At 42.9% G+C, this 15,272-nt stretch overlaps 1 protein-coding gene across 2 annotated transcripts in view; it reads right to left on the reverse strand.

Annotated features, from left to right (window-relative positions):
* PTPN14 (protein tyrosine phosphatase non-receptor type 14) overlaps positions 1-15,272 on the reverse strand; it is a 173,863-nt gene that overhangs the window by 60,001 nt on the left and 98,590 nt on the right. The gene's annotated exons all lie outside the window — the stretch shown is intronic.

Raw genomic sequence — 15,272 nt, forward strand, 5'->3', positions numbered from 1 at the left:
GAGCCAGCCAGGTGCCCCATCTTCAGCAGTTCTGACTTATTTTCTGCTCTCCAAGCCCAGGAGAAACATGGATATTCACACTTATTAAGCACTTCCTGTATGCGGAAGTTGGTTCCATACTGAGGGACATCCTGGAGAGGTTTACAACAGTCTCCACCTCGTGGCGATGCTCATTCTCTCTTGAACCACTGACGTCATGGCCCTCTCTCCAGTGCGCTACTAAGGGCTCAATTTTTAAGAACCAAAGAGTAAAGCATTTTAAAAGGTGTTACCCTAACATTATCTGCCATGGTTAGAGCCTTTGATCAGCTGATACCTCTGGGAATATAATCCTTGGGATCCAGCAAAACAATAGTTACAGTTTTCTTATCCTGCTGATTCTAATTTCATCTACAGCTATACTTCTATCACACATGAGCGAGTTTTAGAACAGATCCACGCTATTCTAGGCAACGGTGTGTCCTAATCCACTAACAAGAACACCAGCATGACTCCTGATCATTTAAGTTAGACATAGGCTTGTACTGGGATACAAAACCGAGGAGCTGAAGAAAGCTGAGCTCTTTCTTGGAAGCCATCCAGACTACGAGAGAATCCGAACAGTTTAATAATATGCTGCTATTACCACGTGAGACTGTGGAGATTACGATGGGAGATCGCAGAAATGAGAATGAAATCTGGACTACTTTGGAAACTGTTTTTGCTCCAAAGGCACTTTTGTAAAGTATAATAATTCTATCCTATATGAAGACTAAATTAGAGAATATGAGCTGAAATTCTATTTCTAGAATGTTTGGTTTTTGCTTATTTCTGATTAGAGATTCAATTCTAACAGCGGTAAAATGTAACAGTGAATCCTATTTTGGAAACATGCAATTTCACGGAAGTATACTCCACCCTGTCATAGCTTTGGGTGGAGGGGGAAACACACACACACACACACACACACACACACACACACACACACACACACACACCAATCCTCATGCCAGGAAAGTAAGTATTTGCCAACTTTCCAAACGGATCCTCTTTGAAAACCCAAGCTCACAAGGAAAACTTTTTAACATTTTTCATATTCAAAGACCTGGAAACAGTCCATCTGACTGCTGGGGTCCAAAGAATGGTTTTAGGTTGGGATTCTGCTCTCCCTCTATGAACTGGTGAATGTAACTATGCTTGTTGAGTAAAGGTAAAATTCCTATTTTCAAAGTTTTTTGTTTTGCTTTGTTTTGTTTTTAATCCATAGAGATTAAAATTCAGGTTTCTCTAGGGGAAACAGAAAAGCTTCCTGATAGTCAGTGCTATTAAATATTACAACTGGAAACTGACAGATAATATGAACCAGTCTTGGGATGTCTCATCTGTCTGGAATATTTCCATCCAATCTCAAGAAAATAAGTGACTTTTCCATGTTCCCTCCTTCCCCTAAGATTCTGAAAAGGAAGTTTTAAAAAATGCCGTACCAGGCCAAATCAATAGAGCATTCAGTGCTTCTGACAGTCCTATCAAAGAACTCTTTCAAAATCATACCCTGTAACATTATTCTCGCCATTTACAGATACACTGCTCAGATCTTCAAACTCTCTTTTCCATTTATATAGGGGGAATTTATCTGAGCACTTATGCAACTCGGCTCTATTTGCAGGTCTGTTAACTACTTCTCAGATTGAGAAATTCCATGTGGTGTTCTGAAAAGTATGGGCTGTACTACCACAGAACCACAAATAAGGCGAGAGGAACGCAGAGGACGAGTACGTGTTGCTTTTAAAATATTTCTCCCACCCCTCCCACAAGTGAAATATTCATTCCAAGCCCAGTTCAACTGAAGTGTCTCCAACAGAGAACAGCCACAAAAGTATAAAAGCCTTAAGAGCCGATTTTGGTCATGGTCTACTCAAGGGCTCAACGTTTTCAGCATAAATCACAGGATGGTGGAGACAGGAGAAGGGGTGGCCATTGTGACTGCTCCAAATGTTTGCTCTCCATGAAGCCTCCTCTCTGTCCACAAGGGTCATTCCTGCCCACCTACCTCATCGACTCTGCAATTAGGCTTTGGGGTCCAGGGAATGGGGGTGGAGGTGACATGTGCCACCCAGGTGCAGAAGCCTTCCGAGCCATGTTTCCCTTCGCCCTGGCACTTGCAGGGCCCAAGAAGGACCACCCCACAGAGATCTGTGGGTCATATGTCGTCACGGCATGATTTACCCTAAGCTATGTGACAAGGGAAAGACTGCAAAAATCCAAGTCCTACCCTTTTGTTTTTAGAGAAGGAAACTGTGTGGAGGGAGAAGAATGACTTGCCCAAGGTCACACTGCTCTTGGAGGCAGGGCCAGCCAGACCAGAGCTCACTCTCCCTCCGCAGGGCAGGCAGCCACCCAGGCAGTGAGAATGGGAGCTGATTCCCAGCCCTTGCAGGCAAGTCATCGGTTCCACTGAGGTCTGAAAATCAAAATGAAAAATAAAAACACCACTACCTGGCGATGTTTAGGATGCCACTGCCTCTGAGGAAAGGCTTCGATCACCGAGCCGCCTTCCGCCCCATCCGAGTGTGCGTGCCAAGCACGTGAGGCAGAAGCGGCAGGAGGAGCTTTTCTTTTCTTTTCTTTTTTTTTAAAGATTTTATTTATTTATTCGACAGAGATAGAGACAGCCAGCGAGAGAGGGAACACAAGCAGGGGGAGTGGGAGAGGAAGAAGCAGGCTCATAGCGGAGGAGCCTGATGTGGGGCTCGATCCCACAACGCCGGGATCACGCCCTGAGCCGAAGGCAGACGCTTAACCGCTGTGCCACCCAGGCACCCCAGGAGGAGCTTTTCTGTCAAAACGTAGGACAGGACAGTTGCAAGGTGATTCGGATCTGGTTTTTTGTCCCAGCAGCAGCCTCTGGGAAATTTCACTTCCCTCCTCCGGAGGTAGGCGGAGGGAAAGAAGACCAAGCTATGTATTCTAAGGACTCATAAACAACAGAAGACGCAGAGAGGGGCAAAGCGAAATCGAGCGAGCAGGGTCTCTGATGGTAGACTCCCACGTAGGAGAGGCTCTAGCCAGAAATGGCTACAAACGGCCTTTAGATGCACGTATATCCAAATGCAGGTTTTATTTAAAAAGCAAACTGCAGCTCATCCTCAGTGTCACACACAGTCCCTACGGACTCTGGAGCTGAATCGAGGTACTTCTAAGTTACCGATCATCAAGAAGTGACCCAGACTTCATTCTGTCGCTGGCTGACTTAATAACACCTGATGAGCGGACGACTGGCACATATCACCCATGCATTACCCCTTTCACCCCCACTGCCCAAGGAGATCTGAGAAAGAAAATGCTTTCCCATGGTTAAAAATAGGTTAGTGAAAGCATTCCGTAAGCTGTAACTATCGACCTGCCATACCACTGTTATTATCAGGCAGCTCCTGCCTGCCTCTCCCTTCTCTACAGGTCAAGGTCAGTCAACCCGGCTTCTCTCTTCCCGTGTGCACGGCTGGCACCGATGTGACGGCTCAGAGAGGGAAGCATGTCAATGCCATCCTTACATGCCTCAGTCTGCAAAGGCTTCCATCAGCGACTCGAGTGGGAGGGCAAGAGAAAGATGGGTTGTTTGTCATTACGAAGGAAAGGGTTCCCTCACTAGAAAACTTCCCCCACAATCAGCCACAACAGAAGAATCTTGCTAGAATGTACTGGAACCCAGCTCCCCCAGAACAGGGCAGGGTATACCAAAGCACTACCACTGCTTTCTGGCTGACGTTATATCGGGCGAGTAAGAAATACATGTTTGAGTTTCTCTACTATAAAAGACAAGAAAGAGGGGATGGAGGACAGGCTGTCCTAGAACTCTGGGGTACAGAACAGCAAAGGAACATAATTTTAACACTGAGATCGACAGAGATACCAACCGGAGAGAAAGAGCACATTCCAACCATTCCAAAGGGTGTTCACCACCGTAAATCCAGATAATGGGCAGGGTGGCCCACCCTGTTCTCTGTCTGCCCAGACCAGATAAACAGGATGTACCCAGGCCTGCAACCAGATAAACCTGAATGCCTCCCTCCCTCTGTCCCTCTATCCTCAAAACCCCTGAGAAGATTTCAGTTGATGATTATTCGAGTATAATAATGTGTGTGCCACCTGACCCATGCACTATCGGAAAGCTTTTATACTTAATGAACGTTCAAGTTGACAGTCAATTAAAACTCTGCATTGTCAAGCAGACTACAAAGCCAACACTCCTGAAACTGTGCAAAGCTGAAATAACCCAACGGGGGGCGGGGAGGGGGAGGGAGGCTAAAACTACAACTCAACAAAGATAACCTTAAAAGGGAAAGTTTTTCTCCTCGCCTTTTCACACCACAAGCCAATACATGAGCATGCATGAAAATACAAACACAACACGTGCGTATGCTCACACACACACACAGACAAGACTGCCTCGGCAAAAATTCAATTCCAGTTTTCAGTGGTCATCGATCAATACCCTGTTTTGCCGCAGACGCCTAACTTCTTATCGAGACTCCTTAAAGTTTCAGTGAGTCAAAGGATTGCAATTCTTTCCTAAAAAGGATAATGTTTGTTTAAATGCACACAAACACACACAGACCTTAACTACTAGTGAAAAAAGGCCAATGATAGCAAGGTGTTGCAAAAGAGAAAAGCATGCCACAACCTGATCCTTGCTTTCTGCTCTTGAACTCCTGCATTAATTATAACAAATTACAGGGAATCCAAGTACAGTTTATAAGTACAATAAACTCCCTAATAATAGCCTATAATTTAATCAAGGGTTCCTTTAAAAAAGAAAAACTCTTTCTCTACAATACATCATAGAAGGAGAGAGAGAATACCCCAACACCACTTCTTTTCTGCCACGTTCTGCTACTGGGTATAGATTCCCTTCTGACAACGATAGGATTTAGAAGAACCGGATAGGTTTCACTGCTGTGGGCTGTGATGCCCTGAACTAGGAAAACCTAACAGAAGCAGAAATACCTACTCTCGAAAGAAAATACAGTCCTAGAGTGTATGACGTTAAAATAGAACCCGAGTCTGTTTTGCTCCGTCTTAAAAATCTCCAATGACTTGGAAAACAGTTTGGCAGTTCCTTAAAAAGTTAATTATGGAGTTATCATATGACCCAGAAATTCCACTCCTGGGTAGATCCCCAGAAGAACTGAGAACGCATGTTCACACAGAAACGTGTACACACATGGCAACATTATTCATAATGGCCAAAAAGCGGACACAGTCCAAATGCCCATCAACTTATGAATGGAGAGACAAAATGTAGTCTGTCCATACAATGGGATATTTAGTCACAAAAAGGAATGAGGTACTGATACTTGCTACCACACGAATGAATTACGAAAACATTACACTAAGTCAAAGATGACAGACCGAAAGGTCACATATTGTACAATTGCATCTATATGAAATGTCCAGAATAGGCAAATCGACAGACAGAAAGTAGATTAGTGGTTGTCAGAGGCTAAGAGAAGAGGGGAGAATTGAGATCCTGCCAATGGTTGCACAATGTTGTGAATATACCAAGAATCACTAAATAGTACACTTTAAAAGAGTTAAAATATTAAATGTTAAGTTACGTGAATTTTATCTCAACAAAATAAGACATCCAATAACCTTAATTGGGAAAAAGTTCACACTCCTAATAGAGCCCAGGAGGTTCCTCATGGTCCACTCAGAACTCCTTTCTTTCTGACTTCCTGCCTTCTGCTCACCACACACCTAAGCTGCTTCCCCCAACCTACCATGTTCCTTCCTGCCTCCTTCCTGCTTCTGCCCTCAGACTGCCCTTGCCCATCCTCCTCCATTTGGACAATCGCCTACTCATCCTTCAAAGCTCAGCTGAAATTTATCTCCCCTTGAAAAGCGTCCCAAACCTCAACCAGTTAATGGAGCCTCCCCTCAACCCCTGCGGTACTTCGCTCGGGTCTCTCCTGCAAGGTCCTCTGCACCTCCCCCATTCCACCACGGCCTCCTCACAGGCTGGAGACTGGGGTCTTATCATTTAATGTCAGCACCTGGCACTAAGTAGACACTCAATAAACAGTTCTGAGTAGAGGAAATACTGACAGAGGAATGCATACAGACGGAGGGAGGGAGGGAGACAGACTAATTGCCTCATAGTAAGATTATGAGATGTTCTTTCTATGATATGGAAGAGGCACCTAAAAGTTTCAAAAATGTAACCCATCACACACTAAGCAGGAAGGCTTAAACTTTTTGCTTTTAGGCAAAGGGAAAAAATATTCCTTCAAAGACCTGGGATAGCCAACACCGTATTGAAGGAGAGCAAATCTGGAAAAATGACATTACCTGATTTCAAGACATTATAAAGACCAAGACAAGACCGTGTAATATTGGTGAAAGAAGATCAACAGAATGGAACAGAGAGTCCAGATATAAACCCTCATAAACAGAGTCAGCTGATCTTTGACAAAGGGGCAAAGGCAATGCAACGGAACAAGGATAATCAACCTCTTCATCAAATGGTGTTGGCGCAACTGTGACTCCACATACCGCCCCCTCCCCGGCAAAAAGAATCTAGAAACAGACCTTATACGCTTCACAAAAATTAACTCAAAATGAATGACGGACCTTAACACAAAATGCAAAACCATAAGAATCCTAGAAAATAATAGGAGAAAATCTGGATGACCTTGGCTATGGCAATGACGTTTTAGATACAACACGAAAGACACAATCCATGAAAGAAATTATTGGCTTCGTTAAAATTTAAAACTCTGTTCTGCAAAAGGCAATGTCAAGAGAATGAGACGACCAGCCACAGACTGGGAGAAACTATTTACAAAAGACACATCTGATAAAGGGACTGATCCATAATATACAAAGAACTCTTAAAACTCAACCCAATTAAAAATGGGCCAAAGATCTTAATGGACGCTTCTAAGTAGATACGTGAAATAAATACGTGAAAAGATACTCTGCAATTTGCATCAGGGAAATGCAAATTAAAACAACAATGAGCTACAACTACACAACTATTAGAACGGCCAACATCCAGAACACTGACCACCGAATGCTGGTGAGGATGTGGAGGGAGAGGAATTCTCATTCCCTGCTGCGGGAATGCAACCTAGTACGGCCACTTCGGAAGACAGTTTGGGGGTCTCAAACTAAACATCCTCTTACCATATGATCCAACAATCATGCTCCTTGGTATTCACTCAAAGGAGCTGAAAACTTTCGTCCATACAAAAGCCTGAATATAGATGTTTACAGCAGCTTTATTCATAATTTCCCAAACTTGACAGCAATCCAGATGTCCTTCAGCAGGTGACTGGATACATACACTGCGGCACATCCAGACAATAGAATATTATTGGGCACCAAAAAGAGATGAGCCATCAAGCCATGAAAAGACATTGAGGAAACTTAAATGCACATTACTAAGTGGAACAAACCAATACTAAAAGACTACACAACGTGTGACATTCTGGAAAAGAAAAAACCTATGAAGATGGTAAAAAGATCAGTGGTTGCAGAAGGGAGGGTGAATAGGCAAAGCACAGAGCCCCTTTGGGCAGGAAAAACACTCTACATGATGCTGTAACGATGGATACATGTCATTATACATTTGTCCAAATCCACAGAAAGTACAACACGGAGAGTGAACCCCCTGAAGTAAACTAGGGACCCTGGGTGATGACAATGTGTCAATGTAAGTCATTCTTAGTAAAACTTCTGATAAGTGATGCTGATAATGGTGGAGACGATGAATGTGTGAGGGCAGGGGGTATAGAGGAAATCTCTGTACCTTTCCCTCAATCTTGCTGTAAATCTAAACTTGCTCTAAAAAGAACAGAATCTTACAAAAAAAAAAAAAAATTCCTTCCGTGTGGCCCATTTATTTACTTGTTGATTTAAACTGCTTTCTGGGCTACCAAGTAGCAAAGAAGGAACTCGGGGCTGAATCACGTCAAGGACCAACAACAGCATGAAATAAACCGTAAGAGACTCGTAACTCTAGGGAACAAACTGAGGGTTGCTGGAGGGGAGGAAGGCGGGGGGGGGGGGGGGAGATAAATGGGGGATGGGCATTAGGAGGGCACATGATGTAATGAGCACTGGGTGTTACATGCAACTGATGAATCACTAAATTCTACCCCTGAAACTAATACTACAGTATATGTTAACTAAATTGAATTTAAATAAATAATTTAAAAAAAAAGAAAGAACGACAGCAACTCTCATGGTGGGCAAAAAAGAGTTGAGATCAGGAAGGAACGAGAGTCCATGTGATTAGCATGACCAAATCCACTCTGCATTGCCACTGGAAAATACAGAGCCTACCCCTTGGTACTAGGAATAAATATGTCTTGACTCATCCATCAGCTCAAACGATATACCTGCTTGCCCCGAAAGTCGTATGTTCATAATGTTACCTGTAACTCCACTGTGGGAAAAGGGAGCTTAAATTACACCTGTAAGCTAGGTGAGTCAACTCTCCAAAAATCTGTCTTCCTGGTAAAGAGCCAGGTTTGTGGCTAAGAAGTTTGCACGAATCCTTAAAAATTTGGTGAGCTAGCAGACGTAGAGTAGGCCTTTTGCGAGCTATCTGCCTAGTCTGAAGGAAAAATAAATGAAAATCAACAAATAGAAGGCGAGAGGATCACCTCTGTGGATGGCCATGCCTCGTAGTCCCTAATTAAAGGTAGCTCCTACATTCTTACACGTGAACAACTGCGAAAAGAAGGTAAGTCTTCTCTCAACTGAAATTATGTACCAGAAGTACGACGGGCTTAGTAAATGCTTGATGAATGGATGATGAAATGAAAGTAATTACTTACATATCCCTAGAGAAACAGAAGACAGAAACAGAAGTTCCCACCCTATATTAAGTCACATGGCTAGACACACAGGGTATCTAATCATTACTGGTGACCAGGAAGCTCGACATGGATGGAGATGAATGGGAAGACCCCTGGGTACTAGCATTCTATCTTCTTCGACCCAGCTTCCTACCATCATAGCAGGTCAGTGCAAAACTGAGACCATCCTCTGCTCTTAGAAATGGAATGTGCCAGTTGACCCAATTCTCAAATACCTGGTAGACTCAAGAAACAACCAGATTCTATATTGGCCAAAAAGGCAAGTGACAAGCCAGGCCAAGGGAACACCTTCCAGCTGTGGGGACCCTTCAGCCGAAGGTAAGCGTTGGAAGGGAATGACCTGTCATTGATTGTGATTTTTTTTTTTCTGTTCAGGGTGATGAGCTGAAAATCCTGCCCGTCTTTATTGCTGTCTACTGTAGTCCACTCTGGACTCTGACACCTCAGTACTGAGCGAATGTCGCCTTCTACATCCCTCCTTCCAGCATCTCTGTCATCAAAACCCATGACCCCACCCAGGTTTTGTCCCTAAGAGCTAGCCAAGCCTAATTGTAGCCACTCTGGCTACCGTTTTTACTTATTGACCAACCTAAATTTTAAGTACGTTAAATCACTGGGCTTTTAGGTTTGGTGCTTAAACTCTGCAGGTACCCATTCACCCTGCGCTCTCTCAGTCACTTCATGCACATTTTCTCATGGTCACAGCTTAAATATGTCCGAGTTCTGAAAGAATGACCCACATTAAAGTACATTTAAAAACACTGACAGAGACACACACACACACACACAAGCTAGATGGGAAATTCATCAGAAATAGCAAAAGAGCTGCTATTTCTGCCCAGACGTCAGAAATACAGGAGATCCCCTGAGATCCTGTTGGATGACCTTTATTTCCACAGTATGGACCCTCCTGGGAGACAACTGCCCAGCCCACCCCACCTTGAATCTGGCCAGTAAGATCCATGTTCACCCTCTCACCAATCACAGCTCTTCAATATCACAGATTCTGTATGTTTCTGATGATGACAGGCTCACCCATCTCCACTGAGCCCGTAAGCACCTTGAGGGCAGGAACCGCCCCTCTTTGCTCAGTAATTCACAGACCCAGTAGATGACCCTAGACTTGGGAACTGTGCAAAAAGCATTACAATCATTTACGACTCAGAGAAACCCAGAGGGCAAAAAGAATGCTTCTTTGGAAGCTAGCCACCCAAATAGTTGGCATAAAACAGTACTGAACTCAGCAGCAAAACAAAAACCAATAATCACCTAAACTCTAGGTATTGTGCAATATAAAGCTTTCCCCCAGCCACTGAATTAGAATATTTCATTCCATCCTCTTTGTTCCCACTGCATTTTGTAACTAACATGGTGCTGATCAGGCAATTCGTTTAATTATGAATATCTACTTTGTTCCCTTGGCTATTTTAAAAGCTTGTTTTGTTCATCTTTGCATTTCCCCTCAACCTCGAGCAGAGAGTAGGTCTTCCCTGTACGTTTACATTGGAGCAAGACATCATGACAGCTGCACGTGACGTAGCCTTCCTTAAGAGCCAGTTAATTACAGACTGGCTGAAAGAAACTCTTCGTTGTTGCTAGGTTATACTCTGCAAGAAATAATAAAAATACACCACATGTCTATCAAACGCTCTGGAGACTTGAACTCTCCACAACTGAAATCGTCATCAATCTCTCTAGATGTTAAGGAATCAGAAGATTCGAATAATCCTTCACTGTAACAATGCCTTAGATTCATGGCGTTGTTTTCCTAGTGTTTTCAGGTACAACAGGTCATGTCATTTCATATTCAGAGACCCTCTGAGATGGTCGGTCACCCGTTTCGCATTTACCGGTGAGGAAACGCAAATTCAGAGAGGCAAGGTGACTTGCCAGGTCTTCTGATTTTAGAGTCAAGTGCTCTTTCACTATGACATGGTGCCTGTTGACTCAACTGGCGTGGTCTGTCATTTCTGTCGGTCTGGAGCATAAATCTGAAAGGAAAAATTGGAAGGACAAAAAAAAAAAAAAACCTACAGAAAGTTGTAAACACATTACAACGTGAATGCAGGGACCATTTACTGAATTTTTGCTGCTGGAAATGAACACTCTCCTTCTGCAGAATCTTCAAAAGCAGCTGAGGATATCAAGTGTGGCAGCCACTGCCAAAGATAAAATACCAAACCAGCAAACATCTCACTGCCCAAGAACCTAGCGTCTTCCTAGGCTGCGATGTCTGCCAAAATTGTGCTTGACATTTTCAGGCATGGAAATGTCTGTCTACAGTCCTTCCTTTCAACCCCCCGTCTAGGGCTCTAGGATTAAAGGACTAGATACTCCTTTTGTTGGATGCAATTTAAGAAATACTTTTGGATGCCCGTTCTTCTTTTAGAGTGTGGTTTGCTAACTGCCCCAGTCTCTAAAGGCAGTCTTTCACATCCTCCAACACACAGTAAACTTAAAAGTAGAAAATGCCATTTCCTCAAAAAGAAAATGATGATCTACAGAGACAACAGACTACACACAGGTGGAAAGAAGCCCTTTGTTTAGGTATGGGGACAAAGAAAGAGGACTGTCAAGCAGAGAACTGTAATTCTCACATCAGAAAATTCTTCTTTTCTTCCATTTCATGGAGAAGGCTGCTGTAAACACACTCCTCCTTTTCATTCTAAGCTTAAGAATTTAAGACTATCTCCTCAGTATAGGAAAACATCAAATGCCTCTTTAGGAGCCAAGAACTCACTGGGGCATAAAACCAAGGAAGGGTATCCTTTCTGAACATTCAGTTGCTATACTGGGTATGTACAGTGGACATTAACTCCATGTTCAAAGGACAGGATTCCGGGGCGCCTGGGTGGCGCAGTCGTTAAGTGTCTGCCTTCGGCTCAGGGCGTGATCCCAGCGTTCTGGAATCGAGCCCCACATCAGGCTTCTCCGCTAGGAGCCTGCTTCTTCCTCTCCCACTCCCCCTGCTTGTGTTCCCTCTCTCGCTGGCTCTCTCTGTCAAATAAATAAATAAATAAATAAAAATCTTAAAAACAAAAAAACAAAACAAAACAAAAAAACCCAATAATTAAAAAAAAAAGGACAGGATTCAGTTGGTACTCAAATTCCCCCTTAAACAAAAAGCTCAGTAGGCGTCCCCTAAAAATTAAGCCTGCAGAAAATATATGGCCACCTATATCTAAATATGTTCATGAAACCAGCCCAGCATCTATTGGTTAGAAATCATTATAAAAGCTGCCAAATTCTATGACCATAATGATTTCTTAGCCTCTTACAGCACTTTTATTTAAAAATTACACCAACGTAGACCCAATTTACTGGCAAAATATTAGAAATGTGCTAGTAAATATATTCAATTATTTATCCATCCATTTGACAAAACTCAATAAGCACACACTATATGCCAGGAATTGTTCTCAGCACTAGGGATGCAGCAACGAACTAAAAATCGCAGCCCCTGCTCTCCTTCAAGGAACTTACATTCCAGTGAGGACAACAAGCTATAATTAAGTAAGTAAATAAGTTCATTGAGATTAAATCAGATAAAAGCTACGGACAGTAACAGTGCAGGACGTGGTCAAGAAAGATCTCTCTGATAAGGTGAACTCTGAGCAGGGATTTGAAAGAAACGAGGAGCTAGCTTTACCAATATCCGGGGGAAGGAGGCTCTGCTTTAACAGATACGAGGGCGTGCAGGCACGGGGGTAGTGGTGTGTTCAAGAACGGTAAGGAAGCCTGTGCAGCAAGGAGCGAGCAAGAGGACAAACAGTAGGGAAGGAAGGGGGAAAGGTCACAGAAGCAAACTGTGATGAAAGGATCTGGACTATTCTGAGCCAGGTGGCAAAGCAGCGGGAGGCGCAGAGCAAAGAAGCCACACAAACTGACACACCCCGGAAAAGAAAGGCACTGATTGCTGCGTAGACCCTGGCCTGGAAGGGGCAAGGGTGGAAGTCGGGACAGCAGGCAGGAGAAGGGTCAGTGGACTGAACCACAACAGTAACAGTGCAAGAAAAGGAACTCAAGGACGCCTGCAAGAGCTCTGGCCTGAGCCATGAAAATAAAAATGTTATCTTTTTATTTAAAGATTTTATTTGACAGAGAGCATGCGCACACAAGCAGAGGGAGTGGCTGGCAGAGGGAGGGGGTAGAAGCAGACTCCCCGCGGAGCAAGGAGCCCCATGCAGGGCTCCATCCCAGGGATCCTGACCTGAACTGAAGGCAGACGCTTAACCGACTGAGCCACCCAGGCGCCCAGAAAATAAAAATTTTTAGATGAAGACTCTTCCTTTGGGGGAAAACAGACTGAACTATTGCTTTAAAAAAATTATAACCAGATCACTTTCAGATGATCTTTCATCAAACCACTTCAGTCAAACATGTGATCTCATCATTTTTTAAGGGGGGGGGGACTCTTTTTGATATAGTAATGGATTTCCTCTTTTGTTCCTCATTTTTCTTCCTTTTCCTTGTCCCCTAAATCCTCTGCTTCATATTTCTGTGTAAGACATAGCTTTACAAAACGAAGCTCATAGATATTTCTACCTGTTTTCTAGGGTGTGAATTTTCTGTGCAGACCAAGAAGGGTAAGGAGACCCGTGTAGCAAGTGTGAAATGGGCAAAGGTTAAGTGGTAGGAAATGGGAAATGAAATACGACTTTCACCCCATCTTTGCAAAATCTCTGGAGAGGCCAGATCATGGCCACTTCCCACGTGATCTCCATTATAAAACTGTCACTTCTAAAAAAACAAAACCATCAATCATCATCAAAGTAAAGAATAATAACACTAAAAATGGTCTTTGCAATAAACTTGGCCAAAAAACATGCCCTAAAAAACTCAGAAAGGGAAAACAAGTTTGTGTAATTAATAGTTACAAGTCCATGCATTTTGTTATTTAGAATTTTCTTATTTTTATGAAAACTCATTTAGAGTCCCTATCACCTTTACACTGGCAACAAAGTCTTGTACACTGAACTAAGTCCCCAGTACTTCTCCACTTTCTCAAGCCAGCACATTCTGTGTAACTTCCATCACTTGGGACAGAAAGGAATGACTCTGCTTATTGACAAGCTGCTTTTCTCGTAAAAGTCATGATCACAGATTCAAGGTAAGTCTAAAGGGGAATCTGATCAAAAGCATATACAAAGCAAGGGGTGCCTGGGTGGCCCAGTCGGTTAAATGTCAGGTTGAGGTTTCAGCTCAGGTCATGATCTCAGGGTCATGGGATTGAGCCCCAGGTCAGGCTCTGTGCTCAGCGTGGAGTCTGCTTTTCTCGCTCTCTCTCTGCTCCTCCCCCTGCTCACACGCTCTCTCTCAAATAAATAAAATCTTAAAAAAAGAAAAAAAGCATACACAAAGGAAAACATCTTCATTTATATGTGTTTATATAAACTCTTCTCTATGTTTATCACCTTCTCTATGGAGGGGATCTGTAATAATTAGCACATGAAAATAAGCCATTATCTAGGAACTGAACAACACTGTTTCACACTCTCTTTAGAGAATACAGTTCAGGATCTAATTTTAATCATTCCAATAACTAGGGTACCATATGCTCTTATAATTCCCAATTGGAATTTTGTAAAAATGGAAGGAGCTCCTATAAATATTTCAAAAATGTGACCTTCGTGAGGGCAGGGATTTCATGTCCTTTGTTCACAGCCGTATCTCCAATACCTGGAAGATTCCTAGCGCACAACAGACACTCGGTGAATGCTTACTGAACGTATACACGCATACGTGAACGAGTGAATGGAAATGCCACAGTGATTGGCACATTGTCCAAAACGGCTGTCCAAGTTAACTAAAATACTGCTTATGCAAAATTGTGGTAAATTATATTAATTATTCCATGTTAAGGATAAATATGCAATATTTAGTAATAAAATCCTTACAAAAAGTACCAATGGTAGATAACTTTAAAACATAGGGTTTTGGAATACCTGTGTGGCTCAGTCGGTTAAGCTGCCGACTCTTGGTTTCCTCTCAGGTCATGATTTCAGGGTCATGAGACTGAGCCCCACATTGGGCTCCATTCTCAGCAGGGAGTCTGCTTTAGGAGTCTCTCTCCCTCTGCCCCTTTGCCCCTCCCGCCCTCTAAAATAAATAATCTCAAACCATAGGGTTTTATAATGAGGAGAAAAAGTAAAAAGAAGAAGAGTGGTCCCTTTATAATGAAAATACTGGGTACTCAAGATGGAGATGGTAATATTTTTCCTTAATGAATCACCAATTTAAAACTCTAAAGAAGAAATTACATAACTCAGTCCAAGACACAGAACAAGACTTCATACCAGGAATCTATGACCCAATAATAACAGGAAAGTCTTGTCCTTCAAAAATTCTTTCTTCCAAGAAATCAAAACCTTATGCAAAACAATTTAATTATTTCTGTGAGACAGAAAT

The sequence above is a fragment of the Ursus americanus genome, chromosome 2, assembly GCF_024610735.1.
Source record: "Ursus americanus isolate L20-20 chromosome 2, mUrsAme1.1.p, whole genome shotgun sequence".
Lineage (NCBI taxonomy): Eukaryota > Metazoa > Chordata > Mammalia > Carnivora > Ursidae > Ursus > Ursus americanus.